Source organism: Lissotriton vulgaris, chromosome 11 (assembly GCF_964263255.1).
Source record: "Lissotriton vulgaris chromosome 11, aLisVul1.2, whole genome shotgun sequence".
Taxonomy (NCBI): domain Eukaryota; kingdom Metazoa; phylum Chordata; class Amphibia; order Caudata; family Salamandridae; genus Lissotriton; species Lissotriton vulgaris.
Genome location: NC_141699.1, coordinates 488,295,347 through 488,316,068, shown reverse-complemented (window position 1 = coordinate 488,316,068; position 20,722 = coordinate 488,295,347). Strand labels below are relative to the sequence as shown.

Sequence of the window (20,722 nt, the reverse complement as noted above, 5' to 3'; positions counted from 1 at the left end):
CCTAAGCCCCTCCTCTAGCCCCTAGCCCCGCCCACTTGCCACACCTCTAGCTCATATTAATGAGTACCTGCAATTATTTTTTCCCATTTAGAGCACTGCATAGCAGGCTCATCGAAGAATAACGAATTAAACGCAGGTTTAGTGTTTCAAATAAAGCAAATTCGATGCGTTAAAAAAAGATTATCGGTCACTTAGCACAAAAATTATGGCAGTCATGTTTTCTTTATTCATTCCAGCATAGCTATTTTACTCAATTTAAGCATCTTTGTTTACTTTACTGGCTTTGATATATAGCTCTTGCCTTGTTCTGCCAATGAAAGATGGCCGCCCGTTTATCTCTCGTTTCTAATACTGTGCCCGAAAACAGCTTGTTCGTCTGCGTTGACTTCATTGCCGTTCCAAGGCGGCCGACTAGTTTGGCTGTTTAATTTGACGGTTTGTCCTTCCTTCATTTCGATGATTGGTGAGGCTGCCAGACTAGCCTTGTTCTCACTTCCTGTTCGTTCCTTCCAGTCTATCAGCATACTTTACGGCGGCCGGCCGTAAGACGAAAACTATACTATCACAGCAGTTGCTAGTGGAGTGTCCAGGGCAGAACCCAAGGATTGTTTACCATTTCGTTCTCCGGGTCTGGTGCGTTCGCGGAGCAAAGGTTGGGGTCTCTGACTATAATTGATGTTCTTATAAGGCTGGATGATGTCTGTATGCATTGAGGAGGAAGAGTCGTCGAAAAATATGTGGTGTATAGGAAGAAGGGAGGGATAATGAAAATGGGCAAGGCTGTTGATGAGGTATGTGAAGGAGGGACAAATGAGACAACAATAAGAAAAATATGGGCAGAAAAAAGAAGGTCTTGTGAAGAATTAATGGCGATATGTTTAATGTTTTCTCCGGGCATGTCACTTTGTGGAGGGGTGGCCCTGTACAAACAGGTTTCGCTTTTAAACTACACTCAGTCTATATAGAGTCTTGTAATTTCACGTCCTTGTATTGTAACTGCATTTATAATGCGATTGTTACCCTCCGGCGAAGCATTCAAGTTCCTTACAGCGAGTATCATGCTTCTCCGTACCCCAAGGTTAGTGGACTGATTACGTCGTTATTGGTATTACTTGTGTGCTGTAAAGGAAAGCAATCCCCTTACTTACTTCAAGATTATTTATGGTCAGTTAACTGCCATTAGGTGTACTCAATAGTGAGTCGATCAAATAATTTGGTGCGATGTGTTTTTCCTCTTCTATCATTACGCTATCCTTCTGAATCCAATTAACTGACTAACCTATCCACCACTCAAATTACTTTAATATTTTACTATACTAATTCAACACTAATCCAAAGCTCTTGGACTCCTCGTCAGGGGTAGTAAGCGCTATATAAATGCGATTACAGTACATTACGTTACAAGAGATTAGGTAATTGTTGAGTTGCAGTGATATGGTTTAATAATTGGAGAGGTTGTGGTCAATTGCAGAAATACAATAATAGATCGTAAGACAGACTGTCATGTAACTTAGCATGGGCCTCATGCGGAAATGTTAAGGCCAGCAGAGAATGAGATGTAAAGGGTAAAAAGAAAGGAAAAGGAAAAATAGCCTAATGTCCAGGCCAATTTTTCATTCAGGATATTAAGAATCGAACATTAATTGGAGTAGGCTTTTTGCGATAGCATGCAGTTTGAGGATCTAAAATTGTAGAAAGAAACATTGTTTGGATTTCAGATAGCATGTTTTACTGTATCGTCAGTAAAGTGCCCCCCCCCCCCCCAATGTGGGGCACCAATGCACCCATTTAAGTGGATAGTAGAGATTTAATCGGACTGCTCCCTATACAGTTGTGTCCCCTGCCTTGAGTGCCCACCTCTGAGTATTTGGTATACTGATTTGACCCAGCACTCGGCTAATCTAGTGTGTGTGTGAAGATCTAAGCCTGCCTTTGACATGAGTGCATCCTGGACATGAATGTGTTGCCCAAAGCATCCTCCCATTAGGTCAGGGGTACTCGTAGTACGGCCCGGCAAGCCTTCTGTGGCGGCCCGCGGACCTTGCAGACATGTACCTGCTTTTATAAGTTTTTTTCTAAAGAGTTTCCGCAAACACTGCCTGTTGCAGCAGTGCGGACTCCAAGAGACTCTGCTTTATGGGCAGCGATATTCAGAGTGGAGATGCAGGGGGCGCTAAGGCAGGTGATATACAACAAAGCCTCGTTTAGCATATAAATGGTCTTTTAAAAACCTGTGAAATACTCGGGTGATGCTGTGTGTGCGCCCGGGAAACTGCCTCAGCCGGGCTGACACATATGAGGTGTGGGGATGAGGGGGGCTGAGGGGGGGCGTTGCACGCCTGGGTAGTGCAATGCCAAACATTTATATTCAGTCAAATGTTCAGCCGCCCTGTGCCATTCTCCATGAATTAGAGACAAGGCTGGCAAATTGAACATTATCTTCGATAAGTTTGATCAGTTTGTACCATACCTACTTTTGTAGCCCTGAGATTGACAATTTGCAACAGCTCATGCGAACAAGAGTAAGAGACTACGAGTTGCAGTGTCCTTCGAACCGCTTTCCACGACTTCACGATGTTTAGTGGGGGAATTCAGAGGCCTTTAAGTTACTAAAATAAATTGATTAATAAGAAATACTGTTGTCACCAACATTGCCCAAACCCCCATTGCTGAAGTTGAGGTCGAATAAGAAGTTGACAGGAAGTAATACTCAACGAAGAGGCTTCATGGAGAAACAGTTAAGAGTTATCTCCTCTGGAACAGTGGATGGATGAGAGAAGTTGAGAGAGAAGACGAAGGGAGCGCGGCTGATGTAAGCATGTTTACCAGGGCTTCTTTTGGTTCTCTAGTATATCCCTGACACTATACTTAACTGTGTGGTGAGATTACAAGCAGCCATGTTACGTAAAACAAGAGAGTAAGCTCCGTGGCATCCACACTGTGTATTTCAGGCGGGTAAGAGTATTGGGCATTAGTTTAGAGATCTGAGCATATTACATTGGTTCTACGCGGATGGTTTTCATTCAAGCGTGGTAATCCCTATTTTGAAAGTGAGTTTTGCCCACAAAAGAGATACTTTATGCAAACACAAATGTTCCTCATTCTAGCAATCACAGTGATGTAAGAGTGGGGAGCCCTTTGAACTCAATGGCTGGCGTTTCGTGCCTGTATGTACCAGATATATTTCCTGCAGGGCTTTGGCCTGGCACGTAGGTTTATGGTGCTCACATACATAAGCTTGCTTGCCCCTGGCTGACGGCAAGGCTGTCCTTCACAACCTACTCTTAGGGAGGTGGTTCAATGTGTGCAACAAAAAGCACTTGCTTTTCGAGACATTTATAATAGAATGATTACACCTCGCCTAGACAGGGAGAGGGAGACAGAGGGAGAGAGAAGGAGGGCGAGGGAGGGAGAGGGAGACAGACCGAGGGAGACAGACCGACGGAGACAGACCGACGGAACACAGACCAAGGGAGGAAGACAGGGCGAGGGAGACAGGGGGAGGGAGACAGAGTGTGTTAGACAAAGGGAGACGGAGGGAGGGAGACAGACAGAGGGAGGGAGGGAGAGAGATAGAGAGAAGGAGGGAAGGAGAGATATAGAGAGAAGGAGGGAAGGAGAGAGAGAGAGAGAGAGAGAGAGAGAGAGAGGAGGGAAGGAGAGAGAGAGGGAAGGAGAGAGAGAGAGAGGGAGGGAAGGAGACAGGGAGGGAGAGATAGAGAGAGGGAGACGGAGGGAGAGAGTGAGAGAGAGAGAGATGTGTGTATGCTGGGTCTGGTGGCTTAGTGGACGAAAGCGTCCACTGCAGGGGCCTGTGTTCAACCTCATGGTCAGTTTTTTTTGTTGCTCTAGCCCCAACCCCTCTCTCACTGACCCCACCCCCAAAAGTGCGGCCCTCCGCCACAAACCACACTGTAAATTTGGCCCCTGAGAGAAAGTTTGTGAGTACCCATGCATTAGGTGAACCATGGCCTACAGGCCATGCTTTTATCAAGTCAAAAGTCAAGTCAAAATATTATTGTTTTCAATTAATAAAAATTATTAAGAATACATTAGAAAATCATTCGTTAAAAATGAGCATGAATTTTGTCATGTTAAATTGAATAGTCCATAAAATTATCAAGTTCTAAATTATTTAATTTCAGTTGAGTTCTTCTTACTTGGCCATAAATACTATCAAGTGTTGGATTTAGCGTTTTCAACTTCTCTCGTCTCCCCAATTTCCGCTTGTCGTATGAGAGATTGTGCTTTCATCATGTATTTAACCCCCCTACAAGCCAACGTGGGGGACAACCCATCGAATTACAGCTTGCCTGCATGTTCGAATGTTCAGTTGATTAAAAATATTTTTTTAAAGCTGTCTCCTTAAGTCCGTAAGAGATGGGCAAACACATAGCAGGTGGGTTAATGTTTCATTTTGATAACCACATAGGCGACAATGAGGGTCCGTGTAACTACCTTTCCAGGATGGTAACAAGTCCTTTGAAAGCTGTTAGCCCAGCCGATGTTCTATATATCTGTGTTTTAGTGTCGTATTAAAGTGACTTTCTAAATAAGGCTGCGGCTTTATCCCGGACAATGAATGAGTTTATCACTGTCCACCCATGTTGTCGTTTCGAAATTATTGATTTGTCTTCCAAGTAGGATTTCCATTTGACATTGTTATTTTGTCGAAGCTGGTTCTATCCGGCCTCGAATCCCATGTCGATTGGATTTCTATGCAACTCAAAGATTCGTTCAAGAAATCTCCCCAACTGCGTGGTGTATGCTGTTTCTGCTGGATTTCGATTTCTTACCAACACAGGCTATCCAGTGAGCCTTCCTCTGACAGACGTACTTTATGACAAAGTTTCGCAAAAGTACCCATGTTGCGAAACTTCTTATTTAGCAGGCCAAATTCTAGGCGAACCTGCGCAGGTGAGGCTGATTTTGGGAGATTTAAAGGTGCCTTATATGTATTTGCTTGTAGGATGTTCAACAACCCCGCCTCTTTGCCACACCAGGTGACTAATGCATATGACAAAGTAGGTAAGGTTTGCAATTTCATCACTTTAAGCAGGTGTGTATAATTTGGACAACATAATTTGTTCTGTAATTGCCGGAATGCATAGATCAAGGATTGTGATTCTGCCTTTAGGTCTATTTTATGATCCTTGTTAGCTAAGCCTCGCCCCAGTTTTAGACCTAAGTACTTGTAGGATGTTTCTTCCTTTATTCGGGTACTATTTGGGTACCATTTAAATGTTGATTTTTTTCGGGTCCACCAGACGAACCACTTTGGTTTTCTCTATATTTAGTTCCAAACTTTCGTGCTCCAAGTAAGTTAACAGGTTGTTAATCATTCTTTGGAGACCTATTGGGGTTTGACTCGGGACAACAATATCGTCCGCATATTGCAGGAAGGGAATTGGGGTTTTTGCCAAGTTCGGTGGATGTCCTCCCCCCACCTGCATGTGTCCGACAATATCCGCCATGTAAAGATTGAATAAGCTGGGGGCCAGGACGCAGCCTTGTTTTAAGCCCTGTTTCGTGCTAATTTCGTCCGTAATACTGATACCGTCTCCCAATTTAACTCTTGCCCATGTTTCACTACACAGGCTTATTATTGCCTCCAATAGGTTCTTCGGTAATCCCCATGATCTTAATTTTTCCCATGATCTATTTCGGTTCACCCTGTCAAAAGCAGCTCGTAAGTCTATAAAACACGCAAACAATCTGGTCTTCTTTGTTTCTGCTTTTTTCTTCAGGAGAGCCAGGGTTATTAGGTTTGTCAGTGTGCCCGTCCTTGGCCGAAAACCTGTTTGGAATATGGGTATTATCTTTGTGTTCTCCATCCAGTCTTGGAGGTGCAGCAATAAACAAGAACCGTATAATTTCGCCTCCACGTCCATCAGCAATATCAGCCTATAGTTCCCCGGCTCATTATGATCGCCTTGCTTGAAAATAGGGTGCATTATACTCCCACTCCAAGACTTAGGAATTGTATTCAGGTTGTAGATTAAATTAAAAAGTGGTGTTAAGTATTCTGCCCAGAACTCAGGAGCATGTTTGAAAATGGGGTTTGGGAGCCCCTTAGGACCTGCTGCCCCCTCTGTTTTCAGGCGTTTTATTATTCCGTGTAGCTGTTCAACAGTTACAAGGGTGTCTGGACTTGGTATCGAATCTTCTGATTTATTTGATGATATGGTTGGCCTATTACCGGTATTAACTTTGGTCCAATTTTCTTTATCATGTGATGACTTCCTCATATCTTTTACCGGAATTTCTCCTGTTTCTAAAATATTTTTCGCATGTTCCAGGTTTCTTGCACATATTTCGCACTCATTTTTGCCATGACATTTTTGTCCGTCCTCCCTGTCAATAAACATATTTTTGACATACTGGATCCACTTATTTTCTCCAATTCCTGCCTCTTGTCTTAGAAGGTTTCCCTTTGTCAGTTTATTTATGATACCCCAGAATGTCCGGCCATTTTTGTATTTACCAGCGATTAATAGTTTTGTCCAGATTCCTTCTTGGTATGATTTTTTTGCATTACTCAGCAAAATCCTATATTTTTTTCGCATGGCCTTTAATTTCGCCTTATCCGGTTTCTTAGCGATTTTCATTGTTATTACGTGCTTCCGAATTTCACGTGAGATTTTCCGCTTTTCCTCCCGAAGGGTGATGTTGTACCATGACTTTTTCCCGGTATTGAGTCTTGCGTTATTCAATTTCGTGGTTGGGGGATTTCGGGTTAAGACGTCACATAATGTTCCCATGTTTTTATAGGGTTTTCTTTTTCTTTTAATGTGAATTTGAGCAATTCTTTTTTGAATTTGTCCATTATTGGTTTTATATTCTTTCCACCCCATTTCAGTTTCCGTAGGTTGAATTTTTCAGTATGTTGAATAACGGTATTTACTTTTTGTATTTTGTTAGTCAAGATTTTAATTTTGGTAATTAGTGGGAAGTGATCACTTTCTGTGCGTTGCTCCACAAAAAAAGTGCTTACCATCGGCATCAGGTTATTGCTCACTATTGTGAAATCTATTGATGATTTCCGATTGCCGCTTAGGAAGGTTATTGGTGTAACTCTTTCCCACTTTTCATTGCCACTAAAAATTGCAAGGCCCAGGTCTCTTAAATCTTGAGTTATGTTATTATCTTTTGTTAAATTACTATTAAAGTCTCCTGAGATGATCATTGAGTATGATTCAGGTGAACTTTGTAGTGCCCGGATCAAAGTCATTAATGTTATTAGTTTTTCCTTTTTCTGTTTTTTTTCCGGGTGTATGTAGACATTGAGTACTAATAGGTTGTCAATGTCTAGTTTTGAATCGGGCTTCACTGTGAGTTTTATTGGCTGTAACCAATTTAACCCTGTTTCTACTTCTTCCACTTGCCATCTATATTGCTGGGTGATGTATGTTGTTGTGCCTCCTCTCGGATGGCCACATTTTGAGAATATTTCGGCTAGAACATGAAACTCTATGTAACCGGGGATGGATACTTGGCTCAAATTCCAGGTTTCTTGTAATAGTATTAGGTCATGTTGTTCCAAGAATTTCGCGGTTTCTTGATCTTGCCCTATATTGTTGAAGCCATGCACATTCCAAGAACAAATGCTGATCGTATGTAAGTTCAAGGAGATTGTTTGGTCCTTACATGTTGGATTTCCTCCCGATTCCTTTTTGTTGCAAAATGTTATCCGTAGCTGTAATTTATTATTCTCACTTATCTCTTTAAGCTTGCTAGGAACTCTTATTACTCAATACCTTTGCAACCGAAGACCAGTCAGTGCTCTTTTCCAACATGCATCCTTGTTCCTCTGATTTTACCTGTCTCCTTATACTTTGTGATGTTTTTTGTGGGGTTACTGAACATGCACTCTTTAGGCATGATTTCTGGGGTTTTCCCTCTTCCATTTCTGTCTTTCCTATTTTGATGTTTTTTAAAAGGGGACATGGGTATTTGTTCCGTTGATGACTCCTCAGCCCGATACCCCATTCTTCAAAGGATGTACACATAGCGAATATTCTAACATCTCCTCTCAACTGAACAAAGAGCGGAGGCCACACGGGGGACGGCTTGGGAAAGCGCTTTATTTCAAGATCGAGAGGCATAATGCATTTCGGCCTCTTGTTGGCCTTCCTCAGATGCCTGTAATCGTCAGGCGGCATTTTGAAGCTGTTCATTTATGTGAGTCCTGCCACATCCCCATTGGAGGGGATCAGCGAATATTCTATCTACTATGTCCTTGGATGACCAGGTAGTTAAGGATTCCTCTACCTCTGGATTGTTTTTATTGCTTTTAAATTCTACTGACAAAAGATCTTGTGATAATATATCATCTAATTCTGGAATTTCTTTCAAAAGCCGCATTATATTTCCTCTGTTCAAAAAGTCTTGTCCGCCAGTTGTCTGGTATACCCGTACAAATGACAATTTTTCAGTAGTTTCTCCTTGTGATTGGGGTACCAAATTTGCCTCTTTTTCAACTTGCCGTTGTTTATTTTCTATTCTTTCTCCCTTTGCATTTATTATTCTACCTAGCCCCTGCATGTTTTTGATCTTTCTCCAGTTGTATCAGCTGTTCTATTTTGCTGAGAGATTGGTACAATGGTCCTACATATATTCAATTTATTCTCTTTGTATTTTTTATCTTCACCTTTATCATTCTTTGTGTTTTTGGGTGTCTGTGTATGAAGTATATGTTGGTCTGTTTGAGGAAGGTTGCAGGTTCGACCATGGACATTTGACTTTATTTTTATCGGTGTTCTTGTTTTTCCATCTTTGTCGACTTTTGTTTTGGGTTGCCTTTGGCTAGATTTGTCGCTTGCTTTATGTTGTGTTTCCTCCTTCTTCGGGTAGTTTTGGGTCCACATATCTCGCTTCGCCTTTACTTCACATGTTGGGGTTTCGTATATCTGCTGTATCATGACTACCCGATTTCCATAGTCCTCTTGGACTAATCGCCTTTCTTCGCCTTCCACTTTGGGCCAATCTTTATCTTGTAATTTTATGTTTATGTTTTTGAGTTGCCAAATTTTTACTTCCTTGTGTGTGGTTTAGCTGTGCGGACATGTAACTGGTTGATAATTCATTAGTCGAACTGCATCCATTCTCTGTGCCTGACTGGGTTGATTGATCTGGGACCTTGTCTATATACTTTGAAACGTTTGCTTCAGAAGGTAATTTCTCTTTCCTTGAGGTGGTATGGTGAAAGATAGGGTACGCATGAACATTTATCGGCGGTGGATCCTTGAGCTGGGTCCACCCCTTCCTTTGTTTTTATGTTGTCCATTGCACTTTGTGTACCATCAATTTGACAAGTTCTACGATCTAGATGTTCGTCGTTTGTCTTTTTTGTCTCTTGTTCAAGGTCGTTGTTTTGGTGAAGTTCTTTAACTTCATTTGGATTCCCGTTTTCCTCATCAATTTCATTTACCCCTCTAGGGCTCATGTTATTTTTATTTTACTACTGATGACTGAACTGCCCTTAGGATATCCTTTAGTATTTCCGGTAGGTTTGACAATTTGTCCACCAGTTTACCACATACGCAGCTTGGCTGGGAGAGATCTATGTGCTGTACCTTATCTACCCTCCTCGGTAACAGGGTTGCCATGTGGTCCAATCTGGTGTTTATACCTGAAATGTGGCCAGCAATAAGGTTTATTAGATCGATCTGAACATCCATTTTATCAGACTGGAAGTTCAGGGCCTTAATTGCCTGATCCAAGGTATTTAGTAGTGTTTCACTCCATGGTTTTTTCATAGATCTCATCATGTTTGTCAGGGTTTTTATCTGAATGTAATGGTGTGGATTCCAGCCTTTCTTTACCACCAAGGTCCATTTCCTTATCTTGTACTGGACTATGTCTGGCTTGCAAACCTTGTTTATTCTTCGGATTTTCTTCCAATTGGGATTGCGTGAGCTTTTCTATTTCCAATTGGGATTGCGTGAGCTTTTCTATTTCAATTTGTCTGTCCAGACTTATATCGTCAGGTAGGGAAGAGGAGGTTGGCCACGTGTCCTCTTGTATGGCAATATGCTCAACCAACTTTTTTTTCTTCCTTTGTTGTTAGATTGTCCTTGTCCTTATCCATTCTCGTTTCGATTTCTTCTTCGTGAACTTGGGAATTGTTCTTGTGCATTTGGGCTGATACCACGACTGACTGACTTACAATCTTCAGAATTGCTTTTTGACTTGGCTGTAGTCTGAGAAATTTGTAACTGGTTTGTTGGTTTGTTCGGGGATCATTCTCAGTATAGATTTTCTGTACTTATTTTTCCTCCTTCATACTCATTGGTTGCAGCTGTTCCATCTTATTTCTCCTTGTTGCTGGTATTATTGGACTTGGTAAGTGGACTTGTTCTTGCGTTTGGCCATAAATGGCCGCCATGGGGTCCTTTAGGAAAAAAAAAATGTCAATTCCAATTTTTTTCGGACTGGTTGTTGACTGTTCAGATGCAGATATTGGTCTCTCTCTTTGTTGTACGGCTTTTTTTCCGTTTTTTGGTATGCCCTGGACTTCGTTTCCGTTTTTTTTTTTTTTTTTTTTTTAGGATTTTTTTTTTTATCTCCTGCCGTATTTTCCCGGATCTCATTCTTACCACCTTCCTTAATAAGAACCACCACCACCACCCTTTACAACTTCAAGCTGGGGTACGTTACTTGGTGGAGCGGGGCGGCTTGGGCACGGCTCACAGGAGGTTGAATCAGCTGCCGTCTGGGAGGAGCCTGCACCCTTCTGTTGGAGAGCCACTGAAGGGTAGCTGGAGCGAGCGGGGCACGCAGGGGGGGCCACTGGCAAAGTCGGACCTAGTCAGACCAGCCTGGACCACCACCCCGGGCTCTTACTTCGCAGCTGCCTCTAACGATTTCTCTGGTCAAACTGAGCAGCCCTGAGGCAGTTCTATAAGGTTCTGAAGAGTCTTGCCTTAATTGTGGCTGAGGTGTGGGCACAGGGCTGCTCCAAGGAACCCCGCGGCAGAGGGATGGCAAGGCTGCACTGGCCTCCCCTAGTTGTCGTTCGGTTGTGGTCCGGTTATGAGAAGTCGCTGTAACCCGGTTTACTGATGCGGTACAGGTGCGGATTACTGTTTTATTGTTTACTGTTTATTGGTGCGAACTGCAGATTGGCTGATGTGACTACTGTGGCTGATTTCCCGTCGCGGGCGCTCCACGGAGCACAGAGAGTCTCGAGAGTCCTCTCTCACTTTCAGAGTTCAAAGTTCGGGGCTGCCCCTCAGCACCGCGTTGTCCGCAGCGGTTCACGAGGGAACATGCACACAGACACTACAGAGACATTACAGAGGTATCCCGACTACCACTGATTTCTCTGCTTCACTGGAGTCTCTCCCACTCCTATCGCACCGTGGCTCCCCCCGGTGACCCACTAATTTCGGAGCGGGGGTAGGGAGAGTAAGGGTGAGTAAGCAGGTCTGCAGGAGGCAGAGAGGCCACGGGTGGGGAAGTGGCTGTAGCGGTACAGATGCTGGGATGCTGGGAGAGAAACGGAGAAAGCAGGGAAACGGGGGCGCAAGGAAGCAAGGAAGCTGCACCAACCTGCTCAGCTGCTCAACCCCCGTACTGCACAGCTCCGCCTCCACTCAGCCACCAGACCGCTCAACTGCTCGTCCCCCCTGGTAGCTCGACCCTGGGATGGCCCGGGTCAGGTCCTTGCCGTATTCCGAGTTTTTTTGCGTTGGCCCAGAGCTACAGACTGCTACAAACTTGCTTGCCGACAATCGTGATTCCTCCTTCTCCTCACACATGCGCAAATCCTGAGCAATGAGGGCAGCTTGGCAGCTACAGGCTGTACTGTGGTCCACAAGCACGCAGCTTCCCTCTGGCTAAAAAATACCTTAGACTGCTCCCAGGGATCACAAAGCCCGCCACGGCCTCAGCCTCATCCTGCCGAGTGAAGCCTCACCTGCCTTGCCTCGTTTCACCTGCCCCGCCCGCCCTGGGCTCACCGCGGCCGTTCACAGCAAAGGCAGGCAGGCACACATTAGCTGGACGACCCGCGGCCAAGCAGCTTCCCAGTGCGGCTGCAGGCGGGCTCCGACAGCTTCCCGGCGGCTCGACGGCTTCGACAAAGAGATCGGAGATCAGATGAACTCCCGGGAGCCTCAGGAGAGCAGCAGCGCCGGAGCCAGCGCGACTGCAACAGAGAGCCAAGCAGAGCAGAAGCGAAGGCAGATGCAAAAACGTGGACTGGTGCACCCCCTTTCTCTCACGCTTCAGTCGTTTATCATTCATCAAGGTGTTTTGTAAATCAGTAGCTGCAATGAGTTAAAAAAAAAATTTGTGTTACTGGAGTGGAAACCTACTTGCCCACTCATGTAAGTTCTGCGTCAATGCCCTATCCCGATCCTTGTGTGAACATTCTAATTGAATGTTGTATTTGTTCCTTTTATGGGGTCTGTGTGGTACATGGCATGCATGGCATGCATGTGAATGAGCTAGAGTGATGGAGGCCCTTGGGTTCAATTTTGGAAGTCCCCGACTTGTTCATGCACGCAAAATGGAAGTGAAGTTGTTTTTCCAGTTTTTTTCCCAGACAGTAGAAGTGTATCGCTGACATTGGAGGGAGGAGGATTAGGCACTGAAGTGGGGAAGGAGTAGATGGCACTTTCTGTAAAAATTCTGTCAGATTCTTTTTTTTCCCCAAGAGCTGCTGATTTGGTTTCCTGAACACAACCATTTAGTAGATAGTGGGGGTAAAGAGTGTAACTGCAGCTTCGGTTTTTAGGTCTCGCCTGTCAATGCACATGCACATTAAGCGGAGCGAGACTATAGGGGCTTAAACAGAAGTTTAACTAGACAGGCTATTTACTGGCGATTTGATGCAGTGCATGTGCGCTTTAGCTCAATGCGCAAGCGCAATGAGTTAAAATGCGCGTGCACATCCATCATATCGCCAGTAAATCGCCATCTGTTCCCCAGCTTGGTGCCACCAGCACCTCCCCTCTCTCTCCCCGCACACAACCAGGCTTGCATTTCTCCTCCCCCTCCCCAGCCGCCAGCACCTCCCCTCTCTCTCCCTGCAGTTTCACGGCCGCCAGGCCGTGTCTCCCTTTTATTTTACTTTTCTTGTTTGGATTGAGAGTGATTCGTCCTTTGCTTGTTTCACGTGTTGCTGTTCATTCCATATGGGCCAAGCAATCGTGGCCTCTGGCTTCGGTCATCAAGAGGAACTTTAAACAATTACAAAATATATATGTTTAATTTCCAATAAAACGTTCGTGTGAGATTTTTCAATTGGCGGGTGTTGGAAGTTTGTACGGCAAGCACAACAGTTAAACATTCAATATCGATTCACTACTCCTTGCTCCGTTTATATGACTTAAACCTCGAAATCGAGGAGTATGTGAAGAACAAGTCTGATATATTCACAGACAAGATATCTGCGAGTTGGGCCTCTAGAGCTTTTTATACTGCAAGTTATTTGGCTGAGCAATCACCGGAAGGATGAGATCCCGAATGTGCCCTGCCAAGATCTGAATCTGTGACGTTTGGATCCCACACATCTCTGTAGCCCACGCTCCGCACTCAGCTATTTTATCAGCTAAAAAAACACCACAGCAGCTGAAACACAAGCAGCAGGAAGCAAGTCCTGGCGTTTCGTGTCGGTGCAGATTACAGGCACCTGCTTTGCATAGCAAATCTTGTTTTGATATATTTCTTTTGAAATTTGATTTCCGCAAACACCTATCATGCACGCTCTATGAAAAGTATGAAAAGATAACATTTTCAGGGGTGGGTGGGAGGTTGTTGATAGGCAAATTTGGTGCGCACCCTCTCTGAACTGTTGCTTTGTTCTTGTATCGGGCCTGGATGTGTCAGCAGGTTGGCAAACTCTACTAACGCCTGAAGCCTGCTATTCCTAGGGCAGAGCTTTTAAACACCCGAGCCTTGTTGTTTTACATTACCCACTCTCCCCTATTCTCCACACTTCCATTCCACTCGCATTTCTCCTCCCCCTCCCCAGCCTCCAGCACCTCCCCTCTCTCTCTCCTCACACAGCCTTACTCGCATTTCTCCTCCCCCTCCCCAGCCGCCAGCACGTCCCCTCTCTCTCCCTGCACACACGCTCTGACTCAGTACTTTAAGTTTCACGGCCGCCAGGCCGTGTTTCCTTTTATTTATTTTTTCCAGGCTCCTCACAACTTGTTTATATAGCGCAGACTTTACCCGAAGGTGTCAGAGCGCTTCACAAACCCACTTCACTACCCAACCCCTGCCGCCGGTCAGCAGCACTCACAGCGGCTAACACGTCACCCCACTGAAAATGTCACACTTAGCAAACCAAAACCTTGGCTGCTATGTCCATTTCTTAAACTGTATTCTCCTTATGTTTGTAACATTAAATTAGTCCGTGTATTGTCGGAATGGTGCCAACCCCGTAACGCACAGACCCGATGTGAGGGACCGCCTATTGGATTATAGTCATCACCCACCCTGTTCTCCCTATCTGGAAAAAAATCCTTCATTTAGATGGCCTCGCCCCCCCATTCACCCTGTAAACAGACCCCTCGCTATCTCTTCTTTAGCTGCCTAAATTACTGCCCACCGCTCCCCCTGCCGCGCTTTTGCCTCAGTCTAAACCCTATCAGTTCCCTCTATCCTGCCTCCTGATCCTCCCTCCAAGCGCTACCCGTGACAACACAGTTCAGCAAACAGAAATTAGCTTCCCTGCATCCCCCATGCTTAGAATTGGCTTTAATGGGTGTTTTTGTTTTACATTACCCACTCTCCCCTATTCTCCACACTTCCATTCCACACAGTGTGTCGATTGCCGATCTGCCACTGATTTTGTGTATATCGGGAGGGCAGCATGACACAATGGCCCCAAGTGTGAACAGACCAATTAGATGCATATCATATATCGGAGATTCACGTGCAATCGTTTTGTTGAGACTGGTATACAACAGCTTTAGCACACAAGTCTAGCATTCTTAAACTCAGTGGACTCCCGTTTTATAATAACGTGTCTTACAAAGACGTTTGCAATTACCCAACTCAATGCACTATGTTTGTCCGACCGCTGAAGGATAATGGTCAAGTGGACCCACTAAGATTCAAGCCTGTCACCATGAAGCCAAACACATCACTCCTTGCAAATTTAGAACACATTAGGTCTCTAAAGTATCGTGTGTTTTAGTATTTAGACACACTGAAAGGTCTTACTTGCCCTCACTTACATGTGCCTTGTCTTCATTTCGCGCCAATTTTTTTGCGGGCTGTCTCTCTTGTTTTTTTTGCATTTAATTGCATACATACAAAACATGTTGCATTACAAATGCTATAGGTGTCACATTTGAAAAAGATTAAAGTATTGGCATTGTAAATGACAAAGCTATTAATTTGGCTATTTTCAAGACCAACACATTAAAAAAAATTGTAATTTACAGAACCAATAGCTCCAACTTTTCTAATGCGAGACCTATTGCATTTCCAATGCTTGTTCAGAGTGTGAAGGGCCCTTTAGTTAAAGCCACCCTTTTGTCTCTCTTCCTAATCTCTAAGTGTGGCTGTTGATGGCCAGGTTTAGAAAGCTCACACCTCTTCATGCCTCTTGTGTGAGTGCTTTAGTCTGGAAACAATCCTGTGAGGTTAGGAGCCTAATAAAGCTATAATTACACCTTTATTTAAAACATGTCATTGAAGCTTTTGTTAGCCACCATAAAAAAAAGTTGTTTTTCATATACCGGTAACTTAATTTTCAATTTCATGTGGAAACTTTTTTTTTTAATGTTGGCGCCTTCTTGCAAAACCCCATGTTTACTGCTGTAACTTTAGTACGTGACAAAACAAAGTATGACGCCAATGACCTTGGTGGAACTGCTATCAGGTCTATGGTATGTATTGCATACACACCCCCCCCCCCAAAAATGGAATGGTGTCAACTGCATATAACTGGCAACATACTGGAAAATGGAACTGGGCCAGAGGTGTGATACATGGGTACTTTGTAGCAATGGATCAGAAGGAGGGGATCCACAGCAGCAGGAGAGTAAGAGGACTAAAGAGGAAGATTTGTTGACGAAGCAGAGCAATAACAGCAGACATGAGCAGAGTGACATGAGTGAGAAAAATTAGACCTGGGAAGGAGATAGATACCTTGTTTAAGTATCATATTGCAGTATTTATAAAGTACTTGAGAAGTATTTTCATGTCCTGCTTGATCACTGAGGTACAGTGATCATGTCACAGGTGTGATATAGGGAAGGGTCATGGGGAGGTAGGTTGTAGAGGAAATGGGGGTTGGAAAGTTCTAGGAAATAGGGTGTAATGGCCGGATTTTCTGATTAGATGGGATCAGCCCCTAGGGGCCCCTCTAACCCAGCCAGAACGTACTCACCTCCCTCCTTAGAACGTATTCACAATGGATATAGATATATATATATATATATATGTACAAGTCGTACCTAAGGATGGGGAAATAGCAATAAACATGCATAGGTTTTCTACCATATCTTATTCACATCAGTTAGTCTCGCGGCCACTCCGACCCAGACTGATCTACCCCAGGGCAGATATGACACACAATCCGGTGTGTCTACACACGGGCCTGCAGAACCCAATGCTCTCTTTTTTTCCAAACGGTTTACAATCCGGCAAACCTACACGTTGGTAATCCCCCCCCCCCCCCAACGCTCTCACTTACACACGGTCGCAATCCGGCGAACCTACACGCTGGTAATCCTCCCCAACGCTCTCATTAACGCCGTATATCAACGACGACCACATTCCTATGAACACCTTCAGTTATATGTTGGGAAGTCTCTCTCTCTCCCTATTCACTAAGGGCTTGCTACTACAATATTAGGAGTTAGCCAATTAATAATATGTGCCTTCTGCTCCTGGCATCAAAGGTCCACTCGCTCCCTATTTATTTGATCACCACTTACCTGATCGGGATTACACATCCGTTCATATAAACAATCATCAACTAGAAGCTCCATTTACCCGGATTGAACAAGAATACAAGGCACATTTCAGTTCACTAAGAACTGGGGTTGGTTTTTATTAACAATATAAACACCTACACAGATCTGTATTGTAATGGACACATCCACATGTAACTGACAAAGACTATAGATAGAACACACCGCTGCAAGGAAAAGGATTAGCAATACAAAAGCCTAGGGAATAAAGATAAGATTAAGATGTAAGTGTGAAGTAAACTAATATGACAGGAACGCTATCACCTGATTAGTGTGAAGTCTTGTTCTAGCTGTCATCTGGGTTCCTCTCTCGTCTGTGCCTTGGCTCATCTCAGACTCTCTCTCTCCTGCACTCTTGGATACACCTCTGCGCTGATCACTTTGCACTGGACTTCTCTCCCCCACGGACTCTCTCCACCTTCCAGCTTCAGCCTAATGGTTTCTGCCGCTCTGATACTCTTTCATTCCACTAGCTTGTTCCTTCTGGATACGATCTCTGTGCCAATGTCCAATTAACTCCAGCTGCTCCCACAGGTTAATCCACGATCTCTCCTCAGTCTCTTCTAAAAGGCATTACTTCAGACTCCAGCTATTCACACCTCCTCCTGATAAGTAACTGCTTCTGACTGCTTCCTTCAGTTCCAGCTCACTGACTGTCTGTTTGTCTTCTCTCTGTTCCAAGCATGTCCTGTCTCTTCTCCTCTTGCAATTCCACTCCTCCAACTCTACCAACACTCTCTGCTCCTCCAATTCAACTCAGCTCTCTCTAGCTTGAACCCTCTCTCTCTCTCCTACTCCAACAGCTCCTCACTCTTCTACCACTCCAGCTTGACTCCTCTCCGCTCCTCCAATTCCACTCAACTCCCTGACTCCGCCTCTGCACTTCACTGATATAGAATGCTGTTTCCTCATGGAAAGTTCCAGCCAGCAGCTTCCTCCCACCAATCCCATGCACCAGGCTCCTTGCGCTAGACGCTCCCACAGTGACCAGTCTGCTTGTTTCGTCTAGAGACCTGAGCCCAGGAACACTTCCTGATTAGATTCAGCTCTGGCCGGTTCTCTCCGGTTCGCTTAGGGCGAACAACAGCTTTAACTATAAACTTTACCTTTACTCTAAAAAGCCTCTCAGCTCCATCAAGATGGAGTCCCTCTAGTTCTAGGCCTGTAGGCCTGAAAAGGATGAAATACCCCTTAGCTCTGTCAGAATACCTACATAAACCATACCAATGTGTAATATAAAGTCAGGACCACAGGATCCAACCTCTACTATACGCAAGAATGTCAAAGCCAATAGGCAATAGACAGATTAGAGTCAAGAATAAGGGATCTATCATCATATTAAGCAGCTATCCTCTTCTAGGTCTGGAAAAAGGGCTTAAAAGGGCCAACACAAGCTAAGAATACCTATCCTAGATGTGAGCAAGATTAAAGTCTATATCACTGCTAAATAGAGCCAAAAACCCTGCCATTACATAGGGTATAGGAAGAGATAAAAGTGATAAGTAGATGTCAAGGATGTTGGAAAGAGGGGGCATAAGGTGAATTAGCTAGGAAAGTACTTAGTTCTGCTCTTACAGCTGAGAAGGTGGATGTGTGTGGTCAGGAGCGAGAGACTACGTGATGACACTTGTGAATGTAAAGAACAGTCATTTAACACAAATACTACTTTGGCTGGTTCAGTGGTAGTGTGTGGTAGGTATGAAGACAGAATGAAGCAGTGAACCAAAGCACAAAAAACTGCACCTCCCTCCTTGTCCTAATTTTTTTTTTTACATATATTATTGAGTGCCCAACCACTGCACCTCCTGCTCCAAAGGTGCAACCCAAAGGTCAGGACAATCCAAGAATCGCACATGGAGTGCACTGCAATATCAAAGTCCAATATATTTATATCCGTCAAATCAATTATGAGTTCCACAAATCTTTATTTTTCTTTTAAGGTAACACAGAACGCTTCATTTACGTGAACTTCGTCAGGGGTGTAAGAATATTAAATAAACATACGACACATATATAATACAATATGTAAAATATCACTTTTTAATATATGAACATTAAACTAATGTTTAGGCCAAATTTTAAATAGACCGAAACTAAAGGGAAGATTAGTAAAGAAAGAAAAAAGTAAGCACAAAACCACATGCAGTTGACAAAAACATAACAAATATTTAAAATGGATTAAAAACCTTAAAAAACTATTTGAAACATTTGGTCGAACAGAACCTTCCATATGACTTGACCTGTGCCATTTTCTCACATTAACTTGTGTTCAAAACATATACGTGATATGGTGAAGGGAATGGGAGAGGATGTAGCCTTAAGGCTAAAGCAGTCGACCTCGAAGACGGGGAACCAGCTCGAGTCTCTGCAATGAGTCTCAACAGCCTGTGATTCTGGGCAAATCACTTAGGGCCAGATGTAGCAAGCAAAATAGCGATCGCAAATGCTGAAATTCGCAGAATATCAGCGTTTGCGATTGCAATTTGGCTGTGTGCTATTTAGGTAGGCAAATACATACTTGCAAAATAAGGAATCACAAAATTTGCGATCCCTCATTTCGCGCTAGCATTTAGAGAATCACAATTTGCGATTCCCTAAAGGCTATGCTACTAGGCTTCGCAAATTGCGATAATTCCTTAAGGAGTCGCAAATTACTACCAACTTCAAGTTGGTGGCAAGTTGCGATTTCCTTTAACCCGTTCACCGCGGCAGCAATTTCGCTGCGGTGCAGGCGTTCTAATCCGCTGGTGGGGCCGCGTCGGCCAACGGATAGAGTCCTGATGAAGGCCGGCGTGACCCTACACTGGGGCATACACTTACTGCCGAAACATTTTGACCACCTGGCAGTAACGGAGGGGGTGTTATAAGCACATAGTATCTCCCAATCACCTTCATCCTTCACGTTTTTAAACCTGGCCAGAAATTCCAGGAATAAAGTCTTGGGCACAGCGACACTTCCGAACTAGTTTTAACCCACATTACACTGCACTTTCACTACCATCGTTCCAAGCCACTGTGAAAATATTTGTTTCTTTTTGTGTTGTATTGTCTTCCTCCACCCTGTTGCTCCACCCTGTGCGTGGCTATGTTGGGGTGTTTTGTAAGCAGCCCAATGATGAAGCATGTCACGCAACATAAACATGTTTTATTACTCCCTACTCCTTCTGGTGTACGAAATATGTATGCATTCCGCTGAGGAGATAGCTGACCCAAAACAGATGTATAGTGCAGTTTGTTCTTTATGCGGGAAAGTATGAGAACAAAAGTTTTATGATAGACCAGGCTAATGAAACTATTTAATACAGTATTGTCAACAAGACCAAATGTTGTGGTTCTAAATCTAAATCTAAAATGTTAAGAATCGCCCAGCTGCAGTCAAAGAATATTTTGAGTGTAAGACCGTTCATACTTGATAGGTACCCTACTGTGACTGGTTGGATGAGCAGGAAGATGGGAGCAGAAGAAGCAAGGTGGGGGCAGTGGCAACCATGTCTGTGGGGTAATATATGAATCCAGGCGTGTGGAAGATTAGAAGCCTATGTACAGCATGAGAGCAAAGAGAAGAAGTTACAAACATTGTCACAAAAAAATAGCAAAGAATATTGTATGAAAAGTAATACATTTCCCTTTCTACAAAAATGTTGATACTTTTTTTGGTTTGTAAGTGAGATATATTGTGTGCATGCTTTACATTTACAATTAGTGCTTGAGGCAATATGTTCTTTTATTTTGGAAGCTCACTGGTAAGTGCAATAGAAGATCCAGTCTGCCCACTACCTCGG

General features: G+C 43.9%; 1 protein-coding gene across 2 annotated transcripts in view; it reads left to right on the top strand.

The window, feature by feature from the left end:
* Positions 1-509: 509 nt before the first annotated feature.
* Positions 510-20,722, top strand: part of GOLGA7 (golgin A7) — a 136,671-nt gene continuing 116,458 nt past the window's right edge. Inside the window, exon 1 of one of the 2 annotated variants that reach the window (XM_086943559.1) lies at positions 510-652. The gene's annotated coding sequence lies outside the window, so the exon portion shown is untranslated. Of the gene's footprint in view, positions 653-769; positions 792-20,722 lie in introns of those variants that run through there. The other variant, XM_086943560.1, reaches the window with a different exon arrangement.